Source organism: Schistocerca nitens, chromosome 7, assembly GCF_023898315.1.
Source record: "Schistocerca nitens isolate TAMUIC-IGC-003100 chromosome 7, iqSchNite1.1, whole genome shotgun sequence".
In the NCBI taxonomy this organism is placed as follows: Eukaryota; Metazoa; Arthropoda; class Insecta; order Orthoptera; family Acrididae; genus Schistocerca; species Schistocerca nitens.
In genome coordinates this window covers 176,089,650-176,105,000 of record NC_064620.1, presented here as the reverse complement: position 1 = coordinate 176,105,000, position 15,351 = coordinate 176,089,650, and the positions used below count along the sequence as shown (strand labels likewise).

At 42.4% G+C, this 15,351-nt stretch overlaps 1 protein-coding gene across 3 annotated transcripts in view; it reads right to left on the bottom strand.

Annotated features, from left to right (window-relative positions):
* Nucleotides 1-15,351, bottom strand: part of LOC126195328 (RNA-binding protein fusilli) — a 1,033,937-nt gene that overhangs the window by 62,710 nt on the left and 955,876 nt on the right. The gene's annotated exons all lie outside the window — the stretch shown is intronic.

Below are 15,351 nucleotides of genomic sequence, written 5' to 3'. Positions count from 1 at the left end.
AATTTCAGTAACACATATGCCCTCCGTCAACGTTTATCACTGCATGACACCTACGTGGCACGCTCCGTATACGTCTAGGAAGGTCAGCTTGTGGGATCAATTCCCATCATACTTCGATGAAAGCCCACAAGAGTTCTCAGATTATATATATATGATTTTAACTGTCCCATGATGTAGATGACCGCTTCAGTTGCATGACAAATCTTTTTTTATGGTCCAACTAGTTTCGTGGCGTTAGAGCCACATCTTCAGAGATACATATTCATTTCATAATGACAAGTAGACGACCCATTTGTCCGATTGTGATAAAAATGTTGAACTGTCTAGAGGTCGGTAGTCCAATTTAAAGTTAGGCAGAATGCAGGGATCATCATCATGGTTCAATTCAACAGCTGTGGATGTCCACAATATAAAATGCCTACTCCGACAGCTAAGACCTCAAGCCATGAAACAAGACAATAGGTACCACTTGTGTCAAAATAGATTTAACATACCGGACACTGATACACGTGTTCCCCGAATTCGTTTGAACAGTGTAACGTTGACGCTGAAACGCAAAGTTTTATTTCTTAACAAGAGCACAATCGTTTGCATTGTGTACTTTAAAATCTCTTTACAGCAATATTCAAAACATAGAAAATAATGCTAGACAGCTCGAAAGCAGTAACAGGGCAACGAAGATTACAGTTTTGCATCCCGTTGGTGGTTTGATCATTGGGGGAAGAACACAAGCTTGGATTAGACAAAAATGGGACATAATCGTGGCCCGATACGATTTTCTCTGCTGTGCGAACTTCCTCTCACAGTACCACTTACTGCCAACAGCCTCCACTATGTGATAAGAATACTGCAATCTCTAACGTCCCCCTTTAGCAATATTCTCAAATGTCTTAAAACTTCTGTCCCTTCATCTCGTCTATGTTTTCTACACATTTATTTTCTCGCCGATTCTGAAGAGAATCAGTTCTTATGGTCCATTTCATTTTTAGCCCCCTACACAATTCAAGAAATTTCATTTTCCTTTTTTCCGATACTCCCACAGTCCCCATTCATTTCCTTACAATGCTGTGCTCAAGACGCACTTTCTAGAAAACTACTTCCTCAGATTAAGCCCTATTTTCGATACTAGTAAACTACTTTTAGTGATGATTGGCTCTTTGTGTATTAGTGTGCTTCTTATGTCCTAGCCTTGTCCATTATGCGCTGTTTATCTTCGTCTTCACTTACGTCAACTGCTTGGTCCTTTTTTTTTAATTAATCATTGATCTCATCTATGCTACTCCGCAGTACTTTAGTTTTTGTTTGTGTCCCCCCCCCCCCCCCCCCCCGAGCATATCCGTATTTTGCGCATACCATTCAACGTGTCCTGCAATTCCTACTCCCTTCCATACACAATAGAAGAGTCATCAGTGTACTTTTATCACTGATATCCTTTCAACCAAAAACTTCTGATTTCACTCCGGAACCGTTTCATTTCTTCATGGCTTCTTCGATACAGAGTCTGAATAGTAGCGGAGAAAGACTGCATCCATTTTATCTTATGATTTTTCATTGTTATTGTTCCTTCTGAATTCTCGTACATATCGTATATTACTCCTCTTTCGAGCAGTGCACACATTTATTTTGAGGATTTCAAACATCTTGCGCCACTTTACGTAATTTAACTTTCTTAAAGATCGACAAATCTTCAGAACGTTTCTTGATTTTTCTAAAGTCTAACGTCAATTACTAAACGCAACATCGGAACTGCCTTCATGGTGCCTTTACATTTTCAGAAGCCAAATCTAACAGGTCCTGGACTTCCTTTTACTTCCTGGTTCACTTCTTGCCGGTGCCAATTCTCTCACCACAACGACAAGAGGCATATACTCGTACCACACACTACCCGGCTGCTGAACCCACGAAGTATCGACTTTCGCAGCGGTCATGCGAAGGGATAATTGTCGCGCCGCTATTACTGGAGTGGACTATACGCGAACACTGTCAGTCAGGCGCGATAACTGTGTTATTCGAGCCGATAACGGAATGGATAGGAGTGCCCGAATGCCGCACCACTTCCCAAAAGGTTTCTCTGCAGTGCTTACCCTGCTTGACAGAATAACTGTGTGCTGACTGCTGTAACATCTTCCTTTAGGAATGTTGCTCGAATACCTCTTAAATATGTTATATATCACCAATAGTAGGCGGGTGGAGCCGCTCACGTGTAAATATAAAAACTGTATGGATTGACAGTCAATAATAATTTAGACGCAACGTCGCTTCTGAACTCATAGGTTTTCTTTCCTAGTTTTATATTTATCAATATTGCTTGGAAAATATTCTCCGTAACTACAAATAACTTCGGCCAACTACAGAGAAAGGGGTCCTATTTTAATATTTTTTTGTCGGAGAAAGCAAAAAACGGTGATAAGATAGTAAACAATAGATTCCCACCGCCAAGGGACTATGTGAGATATTACAATGTGCCTCGCAAAATTTTATGATACAGCATAATAGTCTTTGTCTTGGTACCTCCGCGCGAATGGAAACAACAAACCTGAAGACCTAGGGATTCAATAACTGGCAGATCCTAGAATTTCTTCTTGCTTTTACGGCGTTCCGACACGGAGCGACTGAAGAGGAATGCAAGGGGGCACGCGATCTAAATCGCCAACTGGTTGCTAAGTGTCTGGCAACGCACTTCCTCTCACTGACCAAGTCTGACATGAGTAGCTGCAGTTGCCGTGTGCCAGCGTGGAGGAGAGGGGTGTACTGTTTGTCGCACCCCGAGCATCTTTTGAGTACACGTGGCATGTAGAGTACAGATTAAAGCTCAGAAAGAAATGTGGTGCTCGATCACTCTTACACACGAATGAGGAAATTAAGAAAATTTTGGAGTCATCCCTACATCGAGAGAAACGAACTGCAGACTGTTTGTAGCAGCCAAGGAGCTGCAACAGACGTATACGAAATTCCTTGCTTTTCACAGAAATTGCTACAGTGACGTGTGAGGTAATAAAGAGCTGGTTTTTTTTGTACACATAGCAAATAAATATAGAAAATTATGTCAATAATGAACATCACAATAAGCAGATTCTGGAATTGGCAGATCAGTGAATAACACGACAAGGAAAGTAAATAGTGATTATTGTTCCTTGTAAATCATTTTCGGAACTAACTTTCAAGGTCTGTGTAATTAGTGCTCTTGTCCTTCGATTTCTGAGCAACTGCTTGCCGAACTATCTCACAATACTAATCGGCAGCACTCTTCCCTTGGAGACTGTTCTCAGCATCTTCGCCCGATTCAAATCGGACACTAATTGACTGGTGATTCCATTCCAAAGAGTGTGCAACAACTACTTCCCTTTTCTGGTTGTTTTACTTAAGATTGTGAGATGGCGTCAATTTTGGTCCTGTTAATTTCAATAAACTCCATGAAGCAGTTGTCAATTCATCGGCTTTATAACGTCGTTTAGCACTGTTTTTAGTCGTGGACGAGAATCTGGTGTCGCCAGGAAATCTTGGAATTGCGAATTCTGGAATTATTTAGATCAACTGGCTTCGTTCATCTCATTAGCCGCTCTCTTCGGAAAGATTGAGGGTATTTCCTGCGGGGTGGAGACGTTGACGGGGATGCTGGTGGTGAACATGTGAGATGCTTAGAAGAGACTTCTTCACTTCTTACACTGTCAAATACGTTTCTTTGAACATGGGAGATTTCTCGCAAATTTCCAGTGGCAGCAGAAGCTAGCGATTTAACACATAGTAACGCAAACCACGTCGCTTCCATCTGATAATGCGGCTTCTTTGCTTCGTTCTATTGCAACCTGGAGAAGGCTTTATGTTCCGAAGAACGACAGTTCGAAAATCCTTCCAGTTCTCTTTGGATTCACAAAATTAAGACCTCTCTCTGAAGATCTAAAAAAGGAATAAATTGTAGATAATCAGGAAATAAATTAACATACTACTCTTAACAAGGTTTTTGTTTACAGGTACATGGTTGCTCATTCTTTTCACTGCACATTGCGCAAGGAGAGACCACAAAAATACTTTGGGATGTACTACTCAAGGAAATATATATGCTAATCCCAAAAAGAGAGGACTCGATACACATTGCCGAGCTGCTTTCATCATGGTACTTTTTTTTGTCATCTATGGAACCTCTCAAAATGTGTTGTGCACTGGATGGTAAGCATATCGGAATAGAAAAACTGGCGAATAGTCGTTCAACATACTGCGTGCTTACAACTGAACTTTAGTTACGTTGTAACGCCGGAAATGCATATCCTCCTATTTCCATCAATTGTACTGTAAGTTTTTTCCTTATTTTGTTACCTGAATATATGACATTTCTGTGCCTTTATATATTGTAATTGTTTTATTATATATATATATATATATATATATATATATATATATATGCATTTATGTCGATGTATAATTGGTTTGTTTCGTAAATATTATTTGTATTTTTACGCTGGGTCTTGCCTAGCGAAAACTGCTATCGAACGATTACATCGATAGGTCGTGTGAAGAATCAAAGTGTGTAGGATCTTTGGTAGTGTGAACTCTGCCGCGTGGAGCGCGGGCATAGAGAGTCTGGCTGGAGTAGCGAGTGGAGGAGGTGTGTTGTGTGACGCTCCCTCGAGTTGCCGCGCTTTCGGGGTTTAGCAGCATGTAATTGCGCTCGACTTGCGATGATAGTTTCTGACATGGTGTCGCGGACGGGAAGCATTAGCTGGCGCACATCAAGAGCCCGTTTCGCCTGGTGACCGTGTCGAGAAGAAGGCGCGCCAGCATCCAGCTTCTGCAACAGCGACGGCCGACAATGAGTGACAGTCGCCACCTCCTCGATCGACGGCTTCAAACCTTCAATCAACCAACAAGGAAGACTAAAAGCACGTAAAGTTTCAGAACTGTATGGCAGACCTCAGCTTTTCAAATTGTTCCATTTGCCTCGCAAAATTACAGCAACTTAGCATGAACCTTTGTTGCTCATTGTCCCAATAGCATTGCCAAGCAGGGTCCCTTCCTTTTCCGAAATGAACCCGAGTGTCGTTGAAATTCAAACGCCAGCATTAAAATAATATAATTAGATTTCACTGCTTTAATTTCAAAGTTCAGTTAAAGTATTCATAGCTGGTTACAATATTTAGATTACACGAGCACAAATTAAGAGTGCGAGTTTTGTTAGCATATTTTAGCTTACCTGTGATTGCAGCTCAGCTTGGTACGTACTAAATTTTACTATTGTTAATTGTTCAAAATCATTTAATTCAAGTTCAAAGTTAAATCTCTTGTTTCTAAATTGCGTAGAGTCAAGTTGCTTTTGAAATGATTGTTCAAGGTAGTCCAAGACTAACCGTATTTTGCTGGATTTCGATGTGCTTCAGAAAGAAAGCTCACTATTAACTTCAGTCACTAAATTAACTTTCGATTTTCCGGTTTTATTAATTCTTTTGCTAAATTAAGTCAGAGTGTAGCGAAATTTATTACTTCTGACAAACTTTCAGTTTTCACACTACACGTGTCAACCTTCAGTTGCCACGCTTCTAGTGCTAATTGTATGTGTAATAACCTTTCTTTTTCAGTAACTATAGTAATTGTCCTTAGGACTGGCGACCGTGATTTCCCCCAAATCTCAAATATCTAATTACCGCTAGTTAATTGTTAACGTAACGGCCGCACATTTACTTTCTTTATTAACTTTACCCCTTTTCAAAATTAATTTCCACCAGTTTCATTTGCATTTTTCCTTTCATTTAGATGTAACCCTTTCCTCCCTCTTTACCGACAGATTAACTTCGGTGACGATTGCTTTCCCAAATTTCCGTTAGGTACACGCGGTTTAATTTTTCACTGTCATTAAGGTCGATAAGAGAGGGGGAGGTTACAACGTGAGAGCGACCCCATGAGAAACGAGTAATCGTCGGACAATGGAAGTTTTTGGAAGCATCTGTGAGGACATGTGGAAGAGAAATAATTAATAAATCGTGGAAAGAAAAATGTTTATTTCCACATGAGAGGGTTCGTATCTGATGATCTTGGCGGTTGCGCAGTGGGACGATCGACTAACGCTTCGGTTTGCTCCTGGGGCCGGCCGGCGGCATTCGGATCACAAAACAGTGCACGAGCTATGCCGCGACAGCTGAATATCCATGGTCCACCGTTCGAAAAGCACTGCGAAAAATTGTGGAAAGATGTCCGTACAAACTTCCCATTGCTCACCAACTTTTGCCCAGACATTAGACTTTGCTCTTACATTTCTTGCAAGGGTTAAGTTGACGACACGTGGCCTTGGAAAATTTTTGAAGTAATGAGGCACACTGGAAGAGTGAACTCTCACAACTGTCGCATTTGGGGGCCGTCACTGCCAACGGACGTTCGAGAAAGTCCTCTGTATAGTGAACGGCTCACGGCCAAATGTCGCTTCACAGCACAGTTCATGACTGGTCCTCTTATCTTCGAGGAACTTGGTACCCATGGACGAAGAACATGCTGCGTGAACTGCACACGTTACGTTAGTCTGCTTCGCCAACATGTGGTCCCCGTTCTACGTGAGACAGGTGCTTTGGACTCACGTGTTTTGATGCGTGATGGAGCTCCACCACACACTGCTCGTGAGATCATTCGGTCACTCCGTAAAGCATGTGGAGCAAACCGAATCATCTGCCAATGGCTCCAAACTGCATATCAACCAACATCACCAGATCAAACATGTGTGTCACTTCGTGTTCTATTTGTGCTTGTTCTCGTGGCTGTCTTAAGATTTTGTTTTCCTCTGATTGTTTAATTGATTCGTGGTGTTCTTTGTTTGTTTGATCTGGGATGTTTGAGTCCATTACTGTATTTTCATTTTCTTCTTCTTCTTCTTCTGATTGCACATTATTTTGTTCCAGTATTTGTTTTACTTGTTGTTTGATGTTTTCTAATTCTGACTGGGGTATCCGGTTATTTTTGATTATTACACGGATCTGATCAGCTAGTCGTTGTTCTGTTAAAAATTTTAATTCTGGGTATCTGGTAATAAATGTTGTGTATACTTGTGATCTGTATCCAGTTGTGTTGGTTCCTAAGTTTGTTGCTTGGTAATAACAGAACATGAGGTGTCGGTTAACTTCATCTGACCATCTCATCCTCTGCCTTTGTTTTCCTTCTAGGGTGGTTGCAGGAAGCATATCCTGCAAAACACCTCTATGTGGACGGGCATAGGGTTCAAGCGTCGTCCCCGACCATGACATCGCTTGTCCGAGGCTTCATTAGTTCTGTCCTGAACCAACTAATCACACTAAAAGGGGGGGTTAGCCCTATTAGTGGTTTGTTCTTTTCGTCGCCTTTTACGACTGGCAGAACATACCGGAGGCCTATTCTCTTCCCGGGCCTCCACGGGGTCTATTATTATTATAATATTATTATTATTTAGTTTTCTGCCTAGTGGCAGGTCCGTGTCTTCGAACAAAGAATTTCTGCCATCTTCTTCCTTCAGTCTGTCGTATCCTTCTTCTATCTTTCATGCCATCCAGATGTCTAATCATAATCTTCTTCTTCCTCTTCCTCGGGCCGTAATGCCTTTGTATGCTCCCTTCGACGACATGCCGATGGCCCCTCCTCTCCAAGTATGTGTCCGACAAAGCTGGCCTTCCTCTGAATTATATTCAGAATAGTCTTCTCTCCTACTCTTCTCAGTACATCGTCGTTTGTCAACGGATCTGTCCACTTGATCTTCTTTATTCCTCTCCAGCGCCGCATTTCAATACTTTCCACGTAATGTTTCTCCCTTTTTCTCGTGGCTTATACCAATGCTCCATACAGTGCCATGTTCCAGACGCAGCATTTCACCAGTTTCTTCCTTAATACCAAGCCCAACTTGCTGATCAGCAGAGTCCTTTCTTCTTTTTGAATGCCATGGCGATTCTTGTTCCGCGTATTTAAGTCTCTCCAGTTGATTCCTATCTCCTTAAGAATTTCATCAATTTTGAACAGTTGGTTCTGTCGAAGGCGTTCTGTCAGTCTATAAAGCAAGCGCAAACTACTTCGTTAACAGGCAAAACTCTCTCCGACATCCTCATCATGCTGATGGCGTCTCTGGTTCCTGTTCCTTTGCTACATCCAAACTGCTCGTGTCCATTACTTCTTTAATTTTGTTTTCCAGCCGAGTATTGGGTATTCTTCCATTGATATTAGCCACGTGAGAGTACAGATTACTTCTCCAGTCACTACATTTCTTTGTTATGTTTATAGAAACATGTATAACTACGGGAAAGACAGATAACGCCTACAGGGAAACTTAAGATGTAGTAGTTAATATATGTTGTAGAGCTATAGTGCCGTAATATGCTTGCCGAACCTTTGCGGAAAGTTTCTTACAAGTCTATGATCTTGCACATTGACTGTAAAACCGCTTGAAAACGGACTTTCGAACGAACTGGCTGAGGAATAACATAAGACGCGAAGCTGAGGCGGACTTCACAGCGCCTGTGGTTATCTCAATTTGATGAAGAAAAGTTGGACATGAAAGGCAATGCCAAAACGTCAAGCTCGAGGAAAATTAAAGGCTCAGAACCTGCTGGTGAATGTCTGTAGTAGCAAGAATCTTCGCCCATCTAAGATGAGTGCCAATAACCTCGTTGTTGTCAGAGAGTATCGCTTCCTGTCACCTTTCTGAAGCGGAGACAGCCACTTGCAAGGAGAACACCAGACCAGCGTTCTGCGGCTACATGCCGGCGGCCGTTATCGCCGCACTTTGTCCGAGACGGGGCCAAGCCAGAGGTCCAGCGCCAGAGATACCAGGCGCAGACGCACGACGGCACGTTGACACACAACTACTCCCTATTCTGATGTGCTGCGTCAGGCCCACACAGGTTCCACTTGTGCTAATGTAGTAACAGTGTTTTAAAATATCTGGATCGAACAACACATTACGCACCGCCGCGATCATTATCCGTACAGACACAACATACGAACATATTTGTGCGCCCAAGGTCCACAGAACCGCTAATTTAATCTTTCCATCCACAGCAGAAATTTAAGATTCGGATCCTTTTACTTTCCTGTGCCTCAATCACAGACGGCGGTAATTTGACTGAAAACAACAGAGCTCGCCAACAAGCAAAATCTCAAACAGTTAAGTCTTGGCTTCGGCCAGGGTATGAACAGTGACACATGTGTCCTGTACTCACAAACTTCTGACAAGAATAACTGCAGAAGAATTTTCGACCGGGTAATTTTTCTGTAACACGCCTGTGTTACAACAGGCGTCTCTTAGCATTTAGTGATTCCCCTGGAACTGCTACTGTATTAAAAAGTAAACGTGGGAGAACGGAGGTTGAGGAGGATCAGGAGTAGAGAATTACTAAGCAACATACGATTTACACAAAATGTGTGATTACCTATTCAAATTCTTTATTATGTTTTAATTTATGTTGGTCTCACAATCCCTTTTCAAGACACAGTTAATTCCGTTCAACTGCCCATCCAAGTCCTGAACCGTGTTTGACAAAATTACAATGTCATTGGTAAACCGCAAAAGTTTTTAATTCTTCTCTATGAATTTTAATTCCGTTTCAAAATTTCTGCTTGGCTTTCTTCACAGCTTTCCTAATGTACATACTGAACAACATTAGGGACAGGCTACGAGCATGTCTCAGTCCCTTGTCGACTACGGCTTCTTTTTCATGTCCTTCGATTTAACTGCTGTCTGGTATTTGCACAAATTTTAAATAATCTTTGGCTCCTTTTATTTTATTTCTGTTGCTTTCAGAATTTCTGAGAGTGTAGTCGAGGCTGTGGCGAGCTGAAACTGCTTCCAGCGCTCCTGCGCCAAGTTCTCCGTCGCTGGAGCCACCCTACACAGCTCTTCCGCTATTCACGCACGGCAGCACAAGCTGAGCTCCCGACACACGGCCTTCATGGAGTGTCGACCTACACGCAAGCGCATGCTGCACGTACCACACACGTGCTCGTCGACCTCGGCCAAGTGCACTGTCGCCAATGGCGTCACGCAGTACGCTACCACTTTCCCCGGGCCTACACAGTCATTCTTACCCCCTAGACTCTTCACTGTGGTCCCTACGAAACACGGAACGAATCAGATCAAATTTTGATTTCTAGAAAATATTCGTCTATTGCGAAGAACAGAGCAGCTTAAAAATGACATAAAATCATTAAGGTTATGCCTTCCGCGAGAATAAACGCGGCCAATAAACACAAACCAATAATATTATTTCGTCTCCAACTTCCCGTTTCGCATGCGATTCACCATTAATAATGAACGCCAATATCCTGCACCAACAAAAACTTGGTCTTCAGATGGAGCTCATACTACTGGTAGTTCAGCTCTTAAATAAAGTATACGGAAAATAATTAAAAAAAGAACACTTCCGCTGTCACGCCCAGAGAGGACTGTGCTGTGTCGACCAGCGGCCGTGTGACTGTCACCCTCTGCCACACGGCGTCATCGAGATGCGGTATGGAGGAGCGTGGGGTCAGGTCACCGACCCTCCGTCCCCGGCCGTTGTCGGTTTTCCAGACCTTGGAGACGCTACTTCTCATTCAAGCAGCTCCTAAATTGCCATCACGAGACTCAGTGGACCCCTCCCACGGTCGGAAAGGTCTTTGCAGTGCCGGGAATCCAACCTGGATCCTGCGCATGACACGTAAACACGCTGACCACTCAGCTACGAAGGCGGACGAGCTTTATACATACGGTGTGTTTCTAGCAGCTAGCGAGGTGAGGTAGAGACCGTGCGATTTTCTTGTGCAGGTGGTGGCGCACTAGTGACACACAGGAGCACAGCAACAGCACTCAAGATTCTATATAAAAAAGGCTGTCTTAAATCTTTAGGCTCACACGCATATGGTAGATGATTTTAAACTTAAAAGGGGAGGCCACGACGTTTGGAACGCGGATTTGCTGCAAACTTTGTACACTCGTAGTACTCCATTAGGACAACAAAATGAGGAAGCAGTAGCGCGTACTCCTCAAGCATTATTGAGAAAATCGCAAGATAATTTCGGTCGTCAAATATATATCTGTGCGTGGCCATTTATACCACGAACCGGCGGCAACCGAGTTGCCGGCACGGTAGCTCAGCGTGTTCGGTCAGAGGGCTGAATATAATATTCATAACTATCGACTAGTAAACGACCAAAAGCATAAAGTGATACTGATAATGTATGCTTGTCCGTTACTTTAGAAATCCCTCATACCTGGAAGGAGCGCGTAGCGACTTGTTACCTCCAAGTTTATGGTTCAAATGGCTCTGACCACTATGGGACTCAACATCTTAGGTCATAAGTCCCCTAGAAATTAGAACTACTTAAACCTAACTAACCTAAGGACATCACACACACCCATGCCCGAGGCAGGATTCGAACCTGCGACCGTAGCAGTCCCGCGGTTCCGGACTGCAGCGCCAGAACCGCTAGACCAACGCGGCCGGCTCCAAGTTTACGAGCGGCACAGACGGCTTTCGAAAGATGTACAATTAATCGTCGCTTTCGACATTACGAGTACAAGTTGCAGGATGGTATTTTTCGTAAAAATATGGAGAACATAAAGTAAACGGCATGAGCTCCATTGAATAAATGCTATGTTTCCGCATCCCCCAGATCTTTTGAGGTTTTCCGTGGGGAAACAAACCTCGTTAACATTTACAAAAAGTTCTCTTTCAGACGATAACTTGGAAGCAAACCATGCATAACGCAGCATTTCCTTAAATATTGGCGCTGCTAATAGGTCATGCAGTATCGACTGTATTTTAGAAGCAATTTCTCGTTCTCTTTCGATTAAATACGAACAATTTTGAAGACACGGACAAGCATACATTTTCAGTATCACTTTATGCGTTTGGTCGTTTACTGGTCGACAGTAAATTATATTATTTGGGATAACAAAAATTTGTGGACTGCCAAATAACATTGTAAATTTAATAAAAGTTCATCCGATTACACGTATTTTTCCCATTATATCAATTGTAATATAAATAGTAAAGAAAATGACTCGGTTGAAATTTAAAAAAAAACTGACGAACGGGACTATCCAGCGACCCAACGATTACGGGGCTTGAACGCTAACCACTCGGCTGCCGTCGCTTCGTGGTATAAATGGCCACGCACAGGTATATATTTGACGACCGAAATTGTCTTGCGATTTTCTCAATAATGCTTGAGGAGTACGCGCTACTGCTTACACATTTTGTTGTCCTAATGGAGTACTACGAGTGTACGAAGTTTGCAGTAAATCCGCGTTCCAACCGTCGAGGCCTCCCCTTGTGAGACAAAAGCATTATTAATTATTTGCGTTTTCTGCTAGCAGTCACATTTGTCAGTTATTTACATACCACTGTGACTGCCTCCTCATTATTCAGCCCCCCCCCCCAAAAACACACACACACACACACACACACACACACACACACACACACACACACACACACACACACACACACACACAGATATGGTTTCAGATTGACAACAACTGGCTGAAGGACGGAGCAGTAACGTGTAGCTCGTGACGTCACTCTTCTGCGAACGCTACGCGATACAAGCAGCACGGTAGCCAAAGTGAAGCTTGCTACAGTACAGAGAGAAGTGCGACAAAACTGTGACACCCTTCCAAATGACTGACTCTCGCTTACGGATTGTGCACGACCCGCATTTCTAAACTTCAGTGGACACTATCAATGAGTAACAGCATGACATAGTAGTTCGCTTCAGGTTAAAATCGTAACGAGAAGTGTTTAAACTATGACGTTATTGCAAATTAAGTATGAACAAATCAAAACATATGCACCGCTACAACAGCATTGGCCTAAACAATACATTAAAGACGGTGTAAATTGGAGTGATGTCAAATATATAACAGAGTATCCAAGAGGCTCGATGCAGTACCTGTGGAGAGATGACATTCATCCCTAGCAGCAGCAACAGCACCTATTTCCGCCTCTTCGATTTGTTACTGTCTGCAGCTAAGCTAATCTATGTTACTACTGCACATCATCATCTAACTAGCCTCTCATCCACGACTTCGCCCACATACGAATACGGCACAGATACTGGACACATCTGTTCTTCCTTCTCCTCCTCCTCCTCTGTCCATCTCATCCTCCCCCTCTTTCTGCTAGCCGCGGCTATCACACACGTAAATCTCCTGCAATGCATTCCAATACTACCTGTACAACACACCAATAGTGCAGTGTAGCCTAGACGTCATATGTTACCAATCCCTTTTCACTCCCCACCCCCACTCTTATGTCTCACTGACTTGGGGCAAAACTGACATTACACACCGATTTCAAGCGCTCTGTTTCGGACACATCGAAGGATTGAAATTCTGAAAACACCATCAGTTTCAGAAAAATCATTCCACACCTTTTCAAATATGTTTTTTATGTCCATTGATATGTCTTGAGCTCTTCTAAATACAAAACACTCTTCAGCTGATTTTATGATTTCCTTGTTTGTCCGTACTACTCTCTTTCTGATGTACATATAAGAAATACGCGTTTGGTCTTACAGTAATTGATTTTCAAGTCTACCATCAGATATTATTTGCTACTTTCTCCCATTACTTGCTCAAGTTTATCTGCAACAGAGGCAAGCAGTGCAAAGTTATCACCAAAAGTAAGAGTGTTCAGGTATGCTGCAATGACATATATACCTTTTTCCCAGTTTACAAATCTGGAAACCATTTCTACCGGAGCTCATAATTCTTTGGACGATATGGAACCTCCATGTCTCTCTCCTCTTTCAATTCAGACTTTGAATTATTACAATCAAGTCTAGATGTAATTATTCTCGAATAGGTAGAATAAATGCCTTGTTTTCCAAATGCTGTTAGTAGATATTTATTCGAAACTGAGTCAAAAGCTGACGAAAAATCTATTAATCTCACGCTCGCAGCCAGTATTCCAAACTCTACTGTCGATCAGTACTTGTAAATGATACGTCGTGCTGTATAGAAATTAGTTGTTGCTTGTTCCTTCGCCTGATTAGAATCCAGTACTTCTCCAGTGCGGTTAGTGGTTTTTTTAGTGAATATCTTGTGCCTTAGTGACTTGTGGCTGATAGATTTACACAGTTGTTTACGTACTGTTAACTTTGTTGCGAAGCAGAACCATTGCTCCAGTTTAATGAAAACTCTTCCTTCGTAGATATTCGGTAAATAAACGATAGTCCGTAAAACCCATGGTGTCCAAAACATACAACGAAACTCACAAACGTAACAGTATAACGCTTCCATGAACAAATATGCTGAGACTGCTAATAGAATTAGTTACGGAATATCATAATCAAATTTGATTGCGCGCGCATGCGCACATTAGAAGTTGTTTCGAAATCAGCATCAATATGCACACACAGTGTGCGGACGAAAGAGTAACAGAAGGAAAAAATTGCTTGCCGTGGGAACTCAATAAGCACGCCACATAATGTAGCACGTAAGTGCCTGGAGGATAATCAGGATACGTGCAAAGGCATAACATGGCCATCGCACGAACAACTACTGGGAAGGCGCCGCCCGGTACGCGATGAGGCGGCAGCATCAGACGTATGGGGACGCACGCGCGACTAACTGCTTTCAATTAAACTATGAACTGAGATGGTAGGATGCTTAACCCAAGTAAATCGACGCAGCTCGCTCATACGGCCAAAGAACACTGTTGACACTTCACAAAATCTTGCTCCTGCGTGGTAAGAACATTAGTATTTATCCATTTCCCGTAATCGAAAACAGATGAGACTTTAACCGTACAATGCAGGCATTATCAAACAAGAGAAGCTCTGTGAAAATCTTATTTTCCCACGCTCTTCTTTCAGGATGTTTTCTGCTCTGCCGCACTTTTTGGATCCATCCCGGCTTTTTTCCATTACCAAGTGCACTAAAAAAATATTGCGATAGCGCGTTATGTTTGATCATGTATTATACCATGTTACAATAAATTTTAAATTTCTAATTTCCTACAACAGAGAGAGGGCCGTACGTGTAGCATGAATGAACGTCTTTCATTAACTGTTATTTCTCCCCGATGTATGGTGAATATTTTGGCCTTTTCAAGTATTCTGTGGGTGCCAGAATTTTTCTGCAGGGAAACAAGCGTGCGTCAACCTGTTGTCCGATCCTCGCAAATCGAAATGATCCTAACTGTCGTTTTCATGTTTTTCCGTGCAGTTTTTTCCTAATGCAACTTATCTCTATGTCAAAATTTCCGGCATTACACTTTCGGACTTTCAGATACTTAATTCCGATGAAGAACAGCATAACTTACGTCTGCAATTATTTTTGCGTTATGTAGTGATGAATATCAGTTGTGGAAGTACCGTTTTTGCAATATTTAGTGCAGCTGCTCAATATATTATCACCACTTGTTCAGT